This window comes from Callithrix jacchus, chromosome 6 (assembly GCF_049354715.1).
Source record: "Callithrix jacchus isolate 240 chromosome 6, calJac240_pri, whole genome shotgun sequence".
NCBI lineage: Eukaryota > Metazoa > Chordata > Mammalia > Primates > Cebidae > Callithrix > Callithrix jacchus.
In genome coordinates, this window is record NC_133507.1 from 37,462,975 (window position 1) to 37,482,500 (window position 19,526).

The 19,526-nt window shown below is 45.4% G+C and overlaps 1 non-coding gene and 1 pseudogene across 2 annotated transcripts in view; both read left to right on the forward strand.

Moving 5' to 3' along the window:
* LOC118154524 (segment polarity protein dishevelled homolog DVL-1 pseudogene) overlaps nt 1–19,526 on the forward strand; it is a 31,918-nt pseudogene that overhangs the window by 5,239 nt on the left and 7,153 nt on the right. The window contains exon 3 of the transcript XR_013518834.1: nt 376–19,526. This exon is cut by the window's right edge and continues 7,153 nt beyond it. The product of XR_013518834.1 is annotated as a segment polarity protein dishevelled homolog DVL-1 pseudogene (transcript). The remainder of the gene's footprint in view (nt 1–375) is intronic.
* Nucleotides 18,828–18,934, forward strand: LOC118154880 (U6 spliceosomal RNA). The gene has a single exon (XR_004745130.1). It is a non-coding gene; the product is annotated as a U6 spliceosomal RNA (small nuclear RNA).

Consider the following 19,526-nt stretch of genomic DNA (forward strand, 5'->3'; position numbering starts at 1 on the left):
ACAATAACAAAAACGCTAGTATGCTACCTGGATGTGGACACCTAATACATTGTACAATCCAGAATGTATGAGGACACCTTTAATTTAGCCATCTATTTATCAGAGAACTTTTGATAACAAGAAGACAAAGATGAAATTGATGTAGTTTTGATCTTTAAGGTGCTCATAACAGAATTGTCTCTTTCATTTCTGTGCTTTTTCAACAGAATTGACAAAGAAGACATTTTTATTTATGTTTTAACTTGTCCACTTAACAAATAACTATGAAATGTTTTTTAGATACATTTTTCCTAATGCTACAGAACACACGTAAAAATACAAACAGGAGCTCATTATTATCATTGTCATTTTTTATTATTTTGCTACTTTATTCAGTGCTTGCTGTGTCCTAGATGCCCACTAGAAGCTTATAATTATGATTATTATATTGATTATGTGCCAGACATAACTGATGAGGAATGAAAGCTTTTTAAAAAAAGGTAGGTAGGATTTAAGGTAAGCATGCAGACTGAGTAGAATGTTTCAAGGTAAAGAAGCAGAAGAATGATGATTGGCAGAAGGAAGAGGTAACGAGACTGTGTTTGCTGGAAGGGACATCTAATGCTATTGCCTCTGGAAGAGCAGCAAGTGCAGAAGACAAGATGCTTGAGTAAGCTTTGCAGGGTTTATGAGCAGTTCACTTTTGCTAGTATCAAAAGTGTGAGATACAAGACGTTGGGAATGAGGTGAATACTTAGCTAAGGTAAGTTTATAATAGACTTTTTAATACTATAGAAATGAGTAGGTCTTCAGCCTTGGTCAACATGGTGAAACCCCGTCTCTACTAAAAATACAAAAATTAGCTGGGTGTTGTAGCCAGCATGTGTAATCCCAGCTAATTGGGAGAGTGAGGCATGAGAATCACTTGAACCTGGGAGGTAGAAGTTGCAGTGAGCTGTTGTGCCACTGCACTCCAGCCTGGGCAAAAGAGTAAGACTTTGTCTCGAATGAATGAATGAATGAATGAATGAATGAAATGAGTAGGTCTTATCCTGTGGGCCATGGAAATTTTACCAATAGAATTCTTTGGACTGCAAATACTAGATGAGCAGTGGCTAAAACAGTAGGAACCGGAGTTGTTTTGGTTGTTCAGTGATATTCTAGGATCCCACTTGTCCCTCTTTCAGCTGTGTTGTTGGCAGTGTTTATTGTCTTCTTTCATAGTTGGCTAATCCACAACAGCTCCAAACATCTTGTTCTCACAACACAACATCGCACGGGCTGCTTTTCTTCACAGTGTCTTTTAAAAGGGAGAAAACTTAGAAGCATGCAAAGGACTTCCTGTAACATTTCATTGGATGGATCACACCACATGCACATTCCAAAACCAGGCACTGGGAAAGCAGATAAATGATTAGCCTAGAATACTCATTTCTCTTTCTGAAGCTGAGGAGGGGAACTGGGATAAAAAACATCCCAATATACTTGTGTTTCTTCTGTAAGAAAGAATAAGGAAAGGCTATTGGTAGGGAGCCAGCAGTGTTTGCTGCAGGGGCTCATTGGAGAAATTTGAGTAGGGGAGTCACAAGATTAAATTTGAGTATTAAGGCATTCTGGTTATGGCATAAAATTGGTTAGTAAGCTTTTCCTGTAAAGGATGAGGTGGGAAATATTTTAGACTATGTGGTCTCTGTTGTATCTTCTTAACCCTGCTGTTGTAGTGTGAAAACCACCATGGATAACATGTAAGCAAATTGGCATGACTGAGATCCAAGAAAACTTTATTTACAAAGCCATAAGGCAGACTGGATTTGGCCTGTGGCCTGTAGTTTGTTGACCCCTCATAAAGGATTGATGGAAGGTAACCATGTAAAGAAATCGGGAGACAAAGGAAGCTTCTGCATTAGCAGTCAGCAATAGTTTCCTTGTCACACATCCTTCAACTAGTGTCAGTGTATTTTGAGGTTTTCACCCATGCATGGTGGAAAAAAGAAACTCAGGAATATCAGTTACTCATTTTAAAATGTTGGCCTTTTTTGTGGTGTTACATCTTTTTCATTTGTTTTGCTTAATTTTTTTCATGTAAGAAATAACATTAATAGTTGGCCATTTTTATTTAAATAAAATCCATTTTCTAAATGTTTATGTTCCAAGTGGCAGTGGGAATATAAAGCAGAGACAGAAGAGAGGTATAGTCAATATGATGTAGTGATAATTGAATAAGAAAAGTTTGGGGAAAGAGAAATCTCAGATGATGCACTGGTGTCCAGATATACACTAGCATTTAACCTGGACATGAGGAAGGAGTAGGAAATTTCCTGGTGGATACAGAAGAGTAAAGAGCAGCAGATTAGCAGGAATGACTAATTTTTTTTCTATGCATGTTTAATGGCATATTTATACAGGATATTTTGAGTAGGTAATTGGATAATCAGCATTCATAACTTGCATCCTACTAGTTTGACTCTCAATAATAAAACTTGTCAATGATCCAAGAATCTGAAAGTTGATAAATGTCCATGTGTATCATCAATGACTGAAAGTCAGCATCCACAGAATTGGGACAGATGAACTCGATAAAGATGAATGTCGGAGTTGTGTTTCTCTTAGGGACTGATACTCTCTATGACCTGTGTGACTCACAGCTGCCAGAAAAGAAAGAGAGCAAGGAGCCTATTAAAGAAGCACAGCAAATTCAGTCCTAGAGTGTCTTGCTAGGCTTCATGTCACCGTTCGACTTGTAACAAATTATTTTCTGCAAAATGTGCTTTGTGTTTTTCCTCTCTTGCAGCCTGTGAACAAACAGAATCCCTTAACAGGGCATTTTTGTGTTCTTTCTTGAAACAAAGCAACATGTAAATAACAAAAAGAAAAAAGTAAGAGGAAGAGTGTTTTTTGTATAGGCTAGCATTTAATGTAAACTTGAGAGTGAGTACCAGGATTATACTTCGAATTTAGGGACTGGATGAGAAAACTAGATAGAAATCTATATTTAATATAAACATTTCAGTGTACTGGGTAAAACTTTTATTAAAATACATCAAAGGACTTTGATCCACTACACCAGGAGCTGGCCAGCTTTTACTGCAAGGACCCAGTTAGTAAATATTTTAGGCTTTGTGGGCTACGTGTATTTATTTTTTTTGAGACAGGGTCTCACTCTGTCTCCCCGGCTGGAGTGCAGTTGTGTGATCATGGCTCACTGCAGCCTTGACTTTCTGGGCGCTAGTGATCCTCCCGCCTCAGCCTCTCTACTAGCTGGGACCACAGGTGTGCAACATCACACTTAGCTAATGGACTCTATGGACTATAAAGTGAATAAGCATGGCTGTGCTCCAGGATACTTTACAAATACAGACAGGGGGCTGGATTTGGCCCACAAGTGCTAATTTGCTATCCTTGTGCTGAAAGGAAGGTGCTGCTAATGCAGTGAATCTTATTTGTAAAAGTACTCTGCATGTGTGACATTCTTCTTCCTTTGAAATAAGGATATATTTAAGTAGTCACCTCATCACGTTTCTCAACAGTAACTTGATGTAATTTTTAACATTTCATTTATAATATAAGATTCTTTTCTGCTTTTCTTCTATTTTATTCCTGTTAATAGCATTCAGTATTTTACTGTGATAATTACTTTGTATATTTGATGAGTATCCACTATCCTAGAATTGGCTGATTTTTATCAAGCAAGAAATACTCTCTTTGAAACTTTAGTATTCCTTGGTCTTTATGTGTAAGCACGAATATGATAACCAGCTTATGTAATTTAGTAATGATCAAGGAAGGAGTCTTTTAGTTCTATAATTTTAAGAATTTAATACCTCAGTCTGGCATCTTTTAACTCTGTAAGTGTAAAATTTTTATAACCTTTAAAATATATAATTGCTATATAAAATTTGAAAACTTCTGTTTCTTGTCTATTGCATTTCCATGACTGACTCCCAATTATGATCTCCTTAAAAGAACTATTTACACTCATGAACTCAGATTTTCTTTCCATTCAGTCTTGATCTCACACCAGTAAGTATTCAATTTCAGCACTCCTCCAAGGTTATTTTTCTCAAGGTTATCACTTATTTTTTTCTGTAACAAATCTAGGACATTTTTCTTATGCCTCATTTTATTTAATCTTTCAGGAATATTAAAGCACATGGAGGACATCTCCCTGAGAGCGTCTTCAGTTGACTTTCAGGACCTCACTCCCTCAGGCCTCTTGCCTTTCTAGTCCTTTATCATGGTCTGTTTACTCGCTTCTCATCTTTCTCCTTTTGCACATTGTTGTTTCCTAGGGCTCAGTCCTCAATCTTTTCTCGTTACTTTTTCTTTCTTTTTTGAGATGGAGTCTTGCTCTGTCACCTAGGCTGGAGTTCAGTGGCGCAATTTTGGTTCATTGCAACCTTCGCCTCCTGGGTTCAAGTAATTCTTCTGCCCCAGCCTTCTGAGTAGCTGGGATTACAGGTGCACGCCACCATGCCAAGCTAATTTTTGTATTTTTAGTAGAGACAGGGTTTCCCCATGTTGGCCAGGCTGGTATCAAACTCCTGACCTCAGGTGATCTGCCTGCCTTGGCCTCACAAAGTGTTGAGATTTCAGGCACTAGCCACTGCACCCAGCTCCTCAGGACTTTTTCTTTTTTTTCTTTTTTTCTTTTATTTTAGGTGCATATTATAGCTGGCATTTCTCCCCATGTTATCCCTTCCCAGCCTCCCCTCCCTTCCCAACCCCCACTGTCTCTTCCCTACCGCCTCCAACTGCCCCCAGTGTGTGATGTTCCTCTCCCTGAGTCCATGTGTTCTCATTGTTCAACACCCACCTATGATTGAGAACATATGGTGTTCGGCTTTCTGTTCTTGTGTCAGTTTGCTGAGATGATGGTTTCCAGATTCATCCAAGTCCCTACAAAGGACACAAACTCATCGTTTTTTATGGGTGCATAGTATTCCATGGTGTATATGTACCACATTTTCTTTGTCCAGTCTATCATTGGGCATTTGGGTTGGTTCCAGGTCTTTGCTATTGTACACAGGCTGCAATGAACATATGTGTGCATGTGTCTTTATAGTAGAACAATTTATAGTTCTTTGGATATGTACCCAGGAATGGGATTGCTGGATCAAATGGAATTTCTATTTCTAGATCCTTCAGAAATCACCACACTGTCTTCCACAATGGTTGAACTAATTTACACTCCCACCAACTGTGTAAGAGTATTCCTATTTCTCCACATCCTCTCTGGCATCTGTTGTCTCTAGATTTTTTTAATGATCACCATTCTAACTGGCATGAGATGATATCTCAGTGTGGCTTTGCTTTGCATTTCTCTAATGACCAGTGATGATGAGTGTTTTTTCATATGTTTGTTGGCCTCATATATGTCTTCTTTTGAAAAGTGTCTTTTCATATCCTTTGCCCACTTTTGAATGGGGTTGTTTTTTTTCTTGTATATCTGTTTTAGTTCTTGTAGATTCTGGATATTAGCCCTTTGTCAGATGGGTAGATTGCAAAAAATTTTTACCATTCTGTTGGTTGCCAATTTGCTCTAATGATGGTTTCCTTTGCTGTATAGAAGCTCTGGGGTTTAATTAGATCCCATTTGTCTATTTTGGCTTTTATTGCCATTGCTTTCGGTGTTTTAGTCATAAAGTCCTTGACTATGCCTATGTCCGGTATGGTTTTGCCTACATTTTCTTCTAGTGTTTTTATGGTGTTAAGTTTTGTGTTTAAGTCTTTGATCCATCTGGAGTTAATTTTAGTGTAAGGTGACAGGTAGGGGTCATTTCTGCTTTCTGCATATTGCTAGCCAGTTTTCCCAACACCATGTATAAAACATGGAGTCCTTTCCCCACTGCTTGTTTTTGCCGGTTTTGTCAAAGATCAGATGGTTGTAGATGTGTGGTGTTTCTTATGGGGTCTCCGTTCAGTTCCATTGGTCTATGTCTCTGTTTTTGGTACCAGTACCATGCTGTTTTGATTACTGTAGCCTTGTAGCATCGTTTGAAGTTAGGCAGTGTGATGCCTCCAGCTTTGTTCTTTTTGCTTAGGATTGTCTTTGCTATGCGGCGGTTTTTGTGATTCCATATGAAGTTTAAAGTGGTTTTTCCAGTTCTGTGAAGAAGGTCATTGGTAGCTTGATGGGGATAGCATTGAATCTATAAATTACTTTGGGCAGTATGGCCATTTTCACAATATTGTTTCTTTCTAACCATGAGTGTGGAATGTTTTTCCATCTGTTTGTGTCCTCTCTTATTTCATTGAGCAGTGGTTTGTAGTTCTCCTTGAAGAAGTCCTTTGCATCCTTTGTTAGTGTATTCCTAGGTATTTTATTCTCCTTGTAGCAATTGTGAATGGGAGTTTGCTCTTGATTTGGCTCTCTATCTGTTGGTATATAGGAATGCTTGTGATTTCTGCACAATTATTTTGTATCCTGAGACTTTGCTGAAGTTGCTTATCAGTTTCAGAAGATTTTGGGCTGAGACGATGGGGTCTTCTAAATACACAATCATGTCATCTGCAAATAGAGTACAGTTTGACTTCCTCCTTTCCTAATCAAATACCGTTTATTTCTTTTTCTTGGCTGATTGCTCTGGCTAGAACTTCCAATGCTATGTTGAATAGGAGCGGTGAGAGAGGGCATCCTTGTCTAGTGCCTGATTTCAAAGGAATTCTTCCAGCTTTTGCCTGTTCAGTATGATATGGGCTGTAGGTTTGTCATATATAGCTTTTATCATTTTATGATAAATTCTGTCAGTACCTAGTTTATTGAGAGTTTTTAGCATGAAGGGCTGTTGAATTTTATCAAAGACCTTCTCTGCATTTATTAAGATAATCCTGTGGTTTTTGTCTTTGGTTCTGTTTATGTGATGGATTACATTTATGGATTTGCTTATGTTAAACCAGCCTTACATCCCTGGGATGAAGCCTACTTGGTCGGGATGGAAAAGCTTCTTGATGTGCTGTTGCAGTCTGTTTGCCAGTATTTTATTGAAGATTTTTGCATCGATATTCATCATGGAGATTGGCCTGAAGTTTTCTTTTTTAGTTGAGTCTCTGCCTGGTTTTGGTATTGGGATGATGTTGGTCTCACAAAATGAGTTAGGGAGGATTCCCTCCTTTTGTATTGTTTGATAGTTTCAGAAGGAATGGAACCAGCTCCTCTTTGTACTTCTGGTAGAATTCGGCTGCGAACCCTCTGGACCTGGCCTTTTTTTTTGGTCGGTAGGCTATTGATTCCTGCCTCTACTTCAGCCCTTGTTATTGGTCTATTCAGGGTTTCAACTTCCTCCTGATTTAGTCTTGGTAGAATACAAGTGTCTAGGAATTTATCCATTTCATCCAGTTTTACTGGTTTATGTGCATAGAGTCATTTGTAGTAATCTCTGATTGTAGTTTGCATTTCTGTGGAGTCAGTGGTGATATCCCCTTTATCATTTTCTATTGCATCTATTTTATTCTTCTCCCTTTTCTTTTTTATTAATCTGGCTAGGGACCTGTCTGTTTTGTTGATCTTTTTGAAAAACCTGCTCCTGGATTTATTAATTTTATGAAGGTTTTTTTGTGTCTCTATCTCCTTCGGTTCTGCTCTGATCTTAGCTATTTCTTGTCTTCTGCTGGCTTTTGAGTTTTTTTGACCTTGCTCCTCTAGCTCTTTCAATTCTGATGATAGAGTGTTGATTTTAGATCTTTCCTCGCTTCTCTGGTGGGCATTTGTTGCTATAAATTTCCTTCTCGACACTGCTTTAAAAGTGTCCCAGAGATTCTGGCACATTGTGTCTTCATTCTCATTTGTTTCAAAGAACATCTTTATTTCTGCCTTCATTTCATTGTTTATCCAGTTGACATTCAGGAGCCAGTTGTTCAGTTTCCATGAAGTTGTGCAGTTCTGAGTTAGTTTCTTAATTCTGAGTTCTAATTTGATTGCATGTGGTCTAAGATACTGTTATGATTTCCATTGTTTTGCATTTGCTTAGGAGTGATTTATTTCCAGTTATGTGGTCAATTTTAGCGTAGGTGCTGTGCGGTGCTGAGCAGAACGTATGTTCTGTGGATTTGGGGTAGAGATTTCTGTTGATGTCTATTAGGTCTGCTTGGTCCAGATCTGAGTTCAAGTCCTGGACATCCTTGTTAATTTTCTGTCTCGTTGATCTGTCTAATATTGACAATGGAGTGTTAAAGTCTCCCATTATTATTATGTGGGAGTCTAAGTCTCTTTGTAGGTCATTAAGAACTTGCTTTATGGACGTCACCACCACGTACTCAGGGGTCCCCCGCGGCAGCGCTCAGGGCCCCTGGAGGGGCGGTCCATTTAACGGTGCGGCCAGAGGGGCGCAGGCGGGAGCGCGGCGGGGCTGAGCGCGCCCTCTGTGAGGCGTCGCTCGCGGGCCAGGGGCGGATGGGCGGCCTTAGGCCGCCGGGCAGCAGTCGGGATGCATGCGGGAGCCGGGGGCAGCGGCCGAGGCCTCGGCGGTCTGGCGGGGGCGCCCGGGGAACTTGGCGCGTCGGGGCCGGGAGTGGCGCGGGCCGGGCGGGGCGCAGGCGGGCGGGCGGGGAGCGCCCCGTGTTCGATCCCCGGGCCGGTCCCTGAGCGCGCGGCCTCTGCGCCGCCGCCGCGCCATGGCGGAGACCAAGATCATCTACCACGTGGACGAGGAGGAGACTCCGTACCTGGTCAAGCTGCCCGTGGCCCCCGAGCGCGTCACGCTGGCCGACTTCAGGAATGTGATCAGCAACCGGCGGGTGCACGCCTAAAAATTCTTCTTCAAGTCCATGGACCAGGACTTCGGGGTGGTGAAGGAGATCTTGGACGACAACGCCAAGCTGCCCTGCTTCAACGGCCGCGTGGTCTCCTGGCTGGTCCTGGCTGAGGGTGCTCACTCAGATGCCGGCTCCCAGGGCACCGACAGCCACACAGACCTGCCTCCGCCTCTTGAGCAGACAGGTGGCATCGGGGACTCCCGGACCCCATCCTTCCACCCGAATGTGGCCAGCAGCCGTGACGGGATAGACAATGAGATGGGCATGGAGTCCAAGGTCGGCCACTGGCGGGAGCGTGCCCGCCGCCGGAACCGCGAGGAGGCCACCCGGACCAATGGGCACCCGAGGGGAGACCGGCGGCGGGACGTGGAGCTGCCCCCAGACAGCACGTCCACTGCCCTGAGCAGCGAGCTCGAGTTCAGCAGCTTTGTGGACTCAGATGAGGATGGCAGCACGAGCAGGCTGAGCAGCTCCACGGAGCAGAGCACGTCATCCAGGCTCATCCGGAGGCACCCGAGGGGAGACCGGCGGCGGGACGTGGAGCTGCCCCCAGACAGCACGTCCACTGCCCTGAGCAGCGAGCTCGAGTTCAGCAGCTTTGTGGACTCAGATGAGGATGGCAGCACGAGCAGGCTGAGCAGCTCCACGGAGCAGAGCACGTCATCCAGGCTCATCCGGAAGCACAAGCGCAGGCGGAGGAAGCAGCGCCTGCGGCAGACGGACCGGGCCTCCTCCTTCAGCAGCATTACGGACTCCACCATGTCTCTCAACATCGTCACTGCCATGCTCAACATGGAGAGACACCACTTCCTTGGCATCAGCATCGTGGGGCAGAGCAACGATCGTGGAGATGGCGGCATTTACATAGGTTCCATAATGAAGGGCGGGGCAGTGGCCGCTGATGGCCGAATTGAGCCCGGGGACATGCTGCTGCAGGTAAACGATGTGAACTTTGAGAACATGAACAACGACGACGCTGTGCGGGTTCTTCAGGAGATCGTGTCCCAGACAAGGCCCATCAGCCTTACCGTGGCCAAGTGCTGGGACCCAACGCCCCGAAGCTACTTCACCGTCCCAAGGGCTGACCCCGTGAGGCCCATCGACCCTGCTGCCTGGCTGTCCTACACGGCGGCACTGACGGGAGCCCTCCCCCGCTACGGTACGAGCCCCTGCTCCAGCGCCCTCACGCGCACCAGCTCCTCCTCACTAACCAGCTTGGTGCCTGGTGCTCCGCAGCTGGAGGAGGCGCCGCTGATGGTGAAGAGTGACATGGGCACCGTCGTCTGGGTAATGCAGCTGCCGGACTTGGGACTGGAGATTTGTGACCGCATGTGGCTCAAGATCACCATCGCCAATGCCGTCATCAGAGCGGACGTGGTGGACTGGCTGTACACGCACATGGAGGGCTTCAAGGAGCGTCGGGAGGCCCAGAAGTATGCCAGCAGCTTGCTGAAGCACGGCTTCCTGCGGCGGCACAAGGTCAACAAGATCACCTTCTCTGAGCAGTGCTACTAAGTCTTCGGGGACCGGTGTAGCAATCTCGTGGCCCTGAACCTCAACAGTGGCTCCAGTGGGGCCTCGGATTGGGACATGCTGGCTCCGCTGCCCCACCCGACCACCCCCTGGCCCCTGGGACAGGGCTACCCCTACCAGTACCTGGGACCCCCGCCCTGCTTCCCACCTGCCTACCAGGACCCAGGCTTTAGCTATGGCGGCGGCAGCACTGGGAGTCAGCAGAGTGAAGGGAGCAAGAGTAGCGAGTCTGCCAGGAGCAGCCGCCAGGCACTGGGCCGTGAGAAGGAGCATCAGGCGGCAGGAGCTGGGGGCAGCGGCAGCGAATCAGACCACACGGCACCGAGTGGGGTGGGCAGCAGCTGGCGGGAGTGTCCAGCTGGCCAGCTTAGCCGAGGAAGAAGCCCACGCAGTCAGGCTTCAGCGACTGCCCCGGGGCTTCCCACACCCCACCCCGTGACCAAGGTCTCTACCATGGTCGGGGGCCCACCCGGGGGCCTGCCTGTCCGGGAGCTGGCCGCCATCCCCCCGGAATTGACAGGCAGCCGCCAGTCCTTCCAAAAGGCCATGGGGAATCCCTGCGAGTTCTTCATGGACATCATGTGATCTGTGTGCGCCCACAGTCCTGCCTGGGGCAGGGAGTTGGCCGTCCTGGTGCATGCAGAGCTCAAGAGGGCTAGCCTTAGTGGGGGCAGGCTGGACCATTGCTGTCATCTGCGCGGCAGCCCGGCGGCTCCAGCTCCTGGAAGCAGCTGTGTCTGAGCAGCCGCGTTAGGGTGCTCCCTCTTTGTTCCTCAGTGAGAGCCTCGGGGACCTCCCAACCCCTTGTGTCTGGTGGTGACCCCTCCTAGGACGAGGAAGACCCCCTGGGGCTCCGGGCTGACCCCCACACCTCCTGCACAGTGGTGCACGGGCCCCCTGAGAGACCCATGAGGTGCACGCCTGCAGTGCACAGGCCCATCCGTCTGACCCCGAGGGGCCTCCTGCGGGTGGAGCAGAGCCCCCAGGTCCCTCCTGCTGTCTGGGGTAGGGATCTAATTTATTTATTGCCTGGCTGGTGCCTCAGTGGAGGAGGTGGCCCTACCAGCTGTCCCAACTGCCCCCACCCCTTGGAGCAGCCTGCACCTTCCCACCTCTCCTTCAGCCACACAGTCGAGTCTGAATGTGTGGAGGATGGGACAGAAAGACAAGAGAGGGCTGGATGTCCTGCCCTCATCCCAACCAGGACAGAGAGGGTCTGTGGTCCTCAGGGTCAAGGGGCCCTGATGGGCACAGCTGCCGCAGGGAGAGAGGTCTTGGGGAGATGAGCTGTCAGCTGGCCCGTCCTTGGTGAATGCACACACACTGCCCACTTGCACCATGGCCCGCACACACTGGCCCCCCGTGTCTGCGCTGTAGATAATGTATCAAAGTCCTAGCATCTAGATGGTTAACATAGAGCTGCTTCTGCATAAAAAAAAAAAAAAAGAACTTGCTTTATGTACCTGAGTGCTACCCAGGTGCTCCTGTATTCGGTGCATATATATTTAGGATCGTTAGCTCTTCTTGTTGCATTGATTCTTTTACCTTTATGTAATCCCCTTCTTTGTCTCTTTTGATCTTTGTTGGTTTAAAGTCCATTTTATCAGAGACTAGGATTGCAACTCCTGCATTTTTTTTTTTTTTTTTTTTTGCTCTCCATTTGCTTGATACATCTTCCTCCATCCCTTCATTTTTAGCCTATGTGTGTCCTTGCACATGAAATGAGTTTCCTGAATACAGCACACTGATGGGTTTTGACTTTTTATCCAATTTGGCAATCTGTTTCTTATAATTGGGGCATTTAGTTCATTTACATTTAAGGTTAATATTGTTATGTGTGAATTTGATACTGCCATTTTGATGCTAGGTGGCTGTTTTGCCCTTTAGTTGACACATTTTCTTCATTGTATCGATGGTCTTTACCATTTAGTACATTTTTGGAGTGGCTGGTACTGATTGTTCCTTTTCTTGATTAGTGCTTCTTTCAGGAGCTCTTGTAAGGCAGGCCTGGCTTTGAGAACATCTCTCAGTAATTGCTTGTCCATTAAGGATCTTCTTTCTCCTTCGAATGTGAAGCTTAGTTTGGCTGGATATGAAATTCTAGGTTGAAAGTTCTTTCCCCTAAGGATGTTGAATATTGGCCATCACTCTCTTCTGGCTTGTAGGGTTTGTGTGGAGAGAGCCCCTGTGAGTCTGCTTGTCTTCCGTTTGTGGGTAACCCGACCTTTCTCTCTTGCTGCCCTTAGCATTTTTTTCTTGATTTCAACCCTGGTGAATCTGATGATTATGTGCCTTGGGGTTGCTCTTCTTGAGGTATATCTTTGTGGTGTTCTCCATACTTCCTGGACTTGAATGGTGGCCTGCCTTGCTAGGTTGGGGAAGTTCTCCTGGATAATATCCTGAAGAGTGTTTTCCAGCTTGCATTCATTCTCTCTGTCACATTCAGGTACGCCTATCAAACGTAGATTAGGTCTTTTCACATAATTCCATATTTCTTAGAGGCTTTGTTCATTTCTTTTCACTCTTTTCTCTCTACTCTTGCCTTCTCCTTTTGTTTCATTGTGTTGATCTTCAATCTCTGATATCCTTTCTTCTGCTTGGTCAATTCAGCTACTGAAACTTGTGTATGCTTCATGAAGTTGTCATGCTGTGTGTTTCAGCTCCATCAAGTCGTTTCTATTCTTCTCTAAGCTGTTTATTCTAGTCAGCATCTCATATAACCTTTTTTTCTAGGTTCTTAGTTTCTTTGCACCAGGTTAGCACATGCTCTTTTAGCTCTGAGAAGTTTGTTATTACCCACCTTCTGAATCCTGTTTCTGCCAATTCATCAGGTTCATTCTCCATCTATCTTTGATCCCTAGCTGGTGAGGAGTTGTGATCCCTTGGAGCAGGAGAGTTCTTCTGGTTTTTGGTGTTTTCTTCCTCTTTGCGCTGGTTTCTTCCCATCTTAGTGGCTTTATCTACCTGTGGTCTTTGTAGTTGATGACTTTCAGGTGGGGTCTCTAAGTGGACATCCTTTTAATTGATGTTGAAGTATTTCTTTCTGCTTCTTTAGTTTTCCTTCTAACAGGCCCCTCTGCTGCAGGATCACTGGAGGTCCACTCCAGATCCCACTCACCTGGGGATCACCCACAGGGGCTGCAGAACAGCAAGGGTTGCCGTCAGTTTCTTCCTCTGCTATCCTCATCCCAGAAGGGTACCCACCAGATGTTGGCCTGAGCTTTCCTTTATGATGTGTCTTTTTGGGAATATGGGGCTCAGGGAGTTGCTTGAGGAGACAGTCTGTCCCTTATAAGAGCTCAAGTGCTGTGCTGGGAGTTCTGTTGTTTTGTGCAGAGCTGATAGGCTGGTACCTTTAAGTCTGTTGCAGGTAAACTCATAACCGCCTGTTTTCCAAGGTGCTCTGTCCTAGGAAGGTCAGCTTTATTTATAAGTTTCTGTTGTGCTGCTGCCTTTTTCATAGATGTCCTGCCTGGCACAGAGTAGTCTGCATTGGTAGTGAAAGACTGCCTTGGTAGTGGGGGACACCCTTCCCCTGACTGAGCTATACCATCCCAGGTCCAGCTGCACTTGTTTTGAAACTCTTAATCCAAAGGGTTTCCGATTTCTTGTCTTGTGGGGGTGGTACCCATCAAGCCAGATCACCTGGTTCCCTGTCTCAGCCCCCTCTGTTTCAGTTGAATGGGCAGGTCTGTCTCCCAGGCATTCCAGGCACCAGTTGAAATGACCACCCAAACTTATGTGAGTTTCTTTGTGCTGACCCAGCACTGGCTGAAACTGCTGAAATGAAAACTCATGGCGCTTTTCCGCTCAGGAATCTCCTAGTCTGTGGGCAGTGAAAACTTGTTTGGAAATGCAGTGAGCACTCACCCTCTGCACTGTTCTCACTGGGAACTGCACTCCGGAGATGTTCCTATTCAACCATCTTGGACCCTCCCTAATCTCATTATTTCTAAGAAAATCTCTATAAGTCATATCTTATTTATCATTCATATTTTGAATTAAAGGCTTTTTTTGTATTATATATTTACATCACAGACGTAACTGTGATTTTCTGGAGGATCACTAGAAGTAGCATCAGATGACCTAGGGAAAATTCTTCACAATATACTGTACACACACACACACACACACACACACACCTATATACATATATATATACACACACACACGTGCACACATGTTTGTTTTGAAACAGAGTCTCACACTGTCTGTCACCCAGCTTGGAGTGCAGTGGCGTGATCTCAGCTCACAGCAACCTCCACCTCCTGGTTCACATGATTCTCCTACCTCAACCTTTTGAGTAGCTTGGATTACAGGTGCACACCACTATACCTGGCTAATTTTTAAATTTTTAGTAGAGATGAGGTTTCCCTATGTTGGCCACACTGGTCTTGAACTAACCTCATGATCCACCGACCTCAGCAGCTGGGATTATAGGTGTGAGCCACTGCACCCGGCCACATGTACAAGTGCAGTGCTACATACAACACTGAACATTACAGGCATGAACCACAGTGCCCAGCCACATATATTTTTTTGTTTCTCTTTTTAAGAATCTCAATCTTAAATGAGTTCAAAGTTTTATGTAGAAGTGCAATGCTTAGATGCAGATGTGTACATATAGAAGGATACAATCCTTAGAGTTAACAGTTATGAATAAATGTAATTCTTATAACTGACTATAAAAGTATTAGAAAAGTCATATATTAATAAAACATTCTTCAGAAAAAGGAACTTAAAAACTTTGAGGAATTGCTTCTGTCCAAATACATGCATAGCTAAGGCTCTTACAATGGTGTGATTTATAGGATAGACAGCAGAGTGCAAATCCAATTTTAAAAACATAGTCAAATGTATTAATCTTATATTTTATGCCTATGGGTTTTTTGTAATTCAGAGAAAGCTGTTCCAATTCTGAAATTCTTTAAAATCCTCTAGTGATTTATTTTTTACGGTATTTAAATCAATATTTAAACTTTCTGGAACTTACACTCTATTAGGTTTGAAGTCTTGTCCAGCTGTTTTTCAGTTAAATATTCACCGTGGGAATTCTTTCATTATACAGATATACACATTATTCTTAAATTTCAGAAGAAATTATCATATGTTATTCTATTGTGTGCTAACTAAAATTTTCCTTTGTTGACTGAGAGTTCTCTTACCCATAAGAAAGAAAAAGATCTTTTGCATGAAAATAGCATGTTGTGGGAAAAAATTGCCATGCTAAGCCTGGAACTAGACACAATAAAACAGCAAAACCCGCTAAGGAAAAAGAAATTTTTGGAGGACACTGAAAGTGTGAAAGCAAAGAATGCTAATATTCTAAAGCCTATAAAATTGGATAAGGAGGAATGAACAAAGACAGTATTTAAGGACAGTGGCAGCTCAGCATTTTGATAACGAGGATAAGATGGTCAGTTCTGAATTGGAGAATGTAAGACACAACTAGGAAACACTGGAAATGGAAATTCAGTCATGCCATTGTAGACTGGCTACTGCTCTACATGACTGACCAAAGCCAGATAGCAGAAGGAGCCTTCTTTCCAGAGAAAAGACATGAACAGGTTTATTTACAGGAGACAATGAATTCTCCTATATCTAACTGAAAGATAACAGCAAGATTCTTTCTGAACAACCGTAATGCTTATTGTAAAGTTAACAGCCTAAAAGTTCAGCTCCATCACACAAGATAAACTCTGAGAGAAAAGACAGGGCAGGCCGCTGTCTTTCCTGTTGGAGGAACTCAGTTATTCCAGCCTGCAGTCATTGGAGAGTACAAACTGACCAGGGGCAGAAGTCAGCCTGCAGCACAGCAGAGCTGCTTTCCCAAATCACGGCCAGACTGCTTCTGTAAGCAGGCTCCTGATCCTGTTCCTCCTTACTGAGCAGGACTTCCCACCTGGGGCCTACAGCTACCTGCACCAGTGTTCCCTGGCTAATGGAGATTTGAAACATTCCTTAGAGCTCCCACAGAGGGGGGTGGGCCACCCACTTTGCTGTTTGGATAACTAGCTGTTCTGGCCTATGGGCTTTGGAGAGCCCAAGCTGACCGGGGGTGGAAGTGGTAGTTCAGAACAGCACAGCCATCTTGTGAAAACATGGCCAGACTCTTGTTGAAGTCAGTCCCCAACCACATTTCTAATCCCTGGGTGGAGCCTTTCAACCAGGGCCTCCGGCTGCCTTCACTGCTGTTCTGTGGCTGACAGATGTTTCAGGCCTCCCTGAGTCAGAGCTTCCAGGGGGAGGACCAGACTGTCATATTTGCTGTTTGGGTGACTCAGCTATTTCAACCTTGGGGCTTCAGAGTGTCTGAGGCAACCAGGGGCTGAAGTGAACCCCCAGCACAGCACAGCTGCTCTACAGAAATGTGGCCAGACTTTTTTCAAAGCAAGTCGCTGTTCTTGTTCCTCCCGACTAGACAAGACTTCTGAACTTGTCTCCAGCCACCTCCTATAGGTGTGTTCAGATTGGCAACAGGATTGTACCTCCGTGGTACAGAGCTCCCCGAGGAAGAGGCAGACTATCATCTTTGCCTTTTCGCAGCCTTCATTAGTGATGCCTTCAGGCACTGGAAGATATGAGGCGATTAGGGACTGGAGTGGACCCCCAGCACACCACAGCAGCCTTATGGAAAAGTGGCTGAACTGTTACATGGGTGCTGGTTTCCATATCTCCTCGATGAGCAGGTCCTCCCGGCTTGGGTCTTTAGCCAGGCCCCCACTGAAGCCATCAAGCCAGTAGCAACTTGGCAATTCCTTGGACAGAGATTCCAGGAGCAACTGAAATCCTCTCTGCCACTGCCTCTGCAGTGGATCTGCCCTTGTTACCTTCTGAATATCAAGAAAGCAAAGACCCTAAGTGCCATATTGATACCTCTAACAAGCTGCAGTTAACCCAAGAAACAAGGCAGTCCATCTCTTGTGGGTACCACACACCCCCCACTGCTTATCACCAGACAGGGAACCCTGGCTTGGGCCCACAGCACAGACCCTCCATCCTGGGCTGATTACACTAAGTGATGGCTAGCTCACATCGCTCTGGGGTGGAGCCCCCAGGAGACAAGCAAAGTGATGGAGCAGCAAGCCAGCTGATGTGAAGCCCAGAGGGCAGGGACAGCCATCTCTCCAGGCTCTACTTGGTCTTATGAGACACTTTATCAGCACTTTAGTGTGTGGAGGTCAGATCAGCCACATCTCATGTGAAGATTGCCCAGCAGAGATCAGGTGTGAGAGTTTCCCACTTAATGAAAGGAGACTTGCTTAAAAAAGAAGTCTGGCCACATTTTTGTAGAGCAGCTGTGCTGTGCTGGGGCTTCACTTTTCAGAGAATTCTCCTCTGAGACATGATCTCTGCTGGGCATTCTTGAACATGAGATGAAGCTGGTCTGACCTCTGCACTCCTTAGTCTGCTTGCCTCTCCCAGGGCCCCAGCCTGGCCACACCTGCCTACAGGGCACTCTCAGGTGCCCACACCATAGCTTCTGTGCCAGTGGACCATGTCTGAGCAGTGGAAAGATGCAGCAACATGGCCCGTCCAGGCATGCACCAGCCTCTACATTGCCTCTCCATACTGCAGCTCTTTATACACAAATTTCCTACATCGCTTTGCTGGTGTGTGTTTACATGAGTGGATTTTGCCGTCCTTGCCCTACCAGCACTTGGGAGTGTAGCGCACACTTCAACTCACAGCAACTGCCATTGAAGAGAAAGCCATGATGGGCACAGAATCAAAAACACCACCCTTGCCAACACCTTGCCCTTGAGCTAATGCTGTGCACAAAAAAGGGACCGTAATGTACCTTGAGTGACTACTGCTGCTTAGGGGGTCACAGAGAAGGCACCCAGACCTGCACAGGCCAGCACCCCACCCTGAACCAACACTACCTCCAGTGCAACAGCACACTCAGCAGGGGTCCCCTGGCCCCCACCCAAGCTGTCTTGCCTCCACCACTGGGTGAATGCCCACAGGGAGGCAGGCACTTTTGCATCTGCTAGCACTATGCCACAGCTGCCACACATTGGTGCCTTCAGTGCAGTAGACTCCACACTTCGAGGAGCCAGAAAACAAAGTTGAGACCCAATACAAGTTTCCCAGAGTTAAAGGACACAGTCCAGGAATTGGGAGATGAATGTTGGCCCCCTAAAGTTCTCCAAAACCAAAGCCAGTTGGCTGAATCTACCTTACGCCACAATCAAACCCTCAAGGTCGTCAAATATGATAAAAGAAAAATACCCTGTCCAAAGGTCAGCAACCTCAAAGGTTGAAGGTGAATTTGCTCAGAAAGATGAGGAAGAATCTGTGCGATAACACTGAAAACTCAAAAAGTCAGCATGCCTTCTTTCCTCCAGATGATTACATCAACTGTTCAGCCTGTTCAAGTTTTCAGAACTGGCCAGAGGCTGACATGTCTGAAACGATACAGGCAGAATTCAGAATGTGGGTAGAAACAAAGTTCACTGAGTGAAAGAAGTATGTCATGATCCAATGCAAGGAGGCCAAAAATGATTGTAAAACATCACAGGAGCTAACAGGCAATATAGCCAGCATAAAGAACATAACCAGTGCTCGCTTTGGCAGCACATGTACTAAAATTGGAATGATTCAGAGAAGATTAGCATGGCCCCTTCACAAGGATGACATGCAAATTCGTGAAGCATTCCGTATTTTTAGGAAGAATCAATATTGTGAAAATGGCCATACTGCCCAAAGTAATTTATAGATTCAACGCTATCCCCATTAAGCTACCAATGACCTTCTTCACAGAACTGGAAGAAACCACCTTAAACTTCATATGGAACCAAAAGAGAGCCCGCATAGCAAAGACAATCCTAAGCAAAAAGGACAAAGCCAGAGGCATCATGCTACCTGATTTTAAACTGTACTACAAAGCTACAGTAATCAAAACAGCATGGTACTGGTACCAAAACAGAGATATAGACCAATGGAACAGAACAGAGGCCCTGATGGCAATGCCACACATCTACAACCATCTGATCCTTGACAAACCTGACAAAAACAAGCAATGGGAAAAGGATTTCCTGTTTAATAAATGGTGTTGGGAAAACTGGCTTGCAGTGTGCAGAAAGCAGAAACTGGACCTCTTCCTGACACCTTATGCTAGAATTAACTCCAGATGGATTAAAGATCTAAACATAAGACATAATGCCATAAAAAATCTAGAAGAAAACCTAGGCAAAGCCATTCAGGACATAGGCATAAGCAAAGATTTCATGACTAAAACCCCAAAAGCATTGTCAACA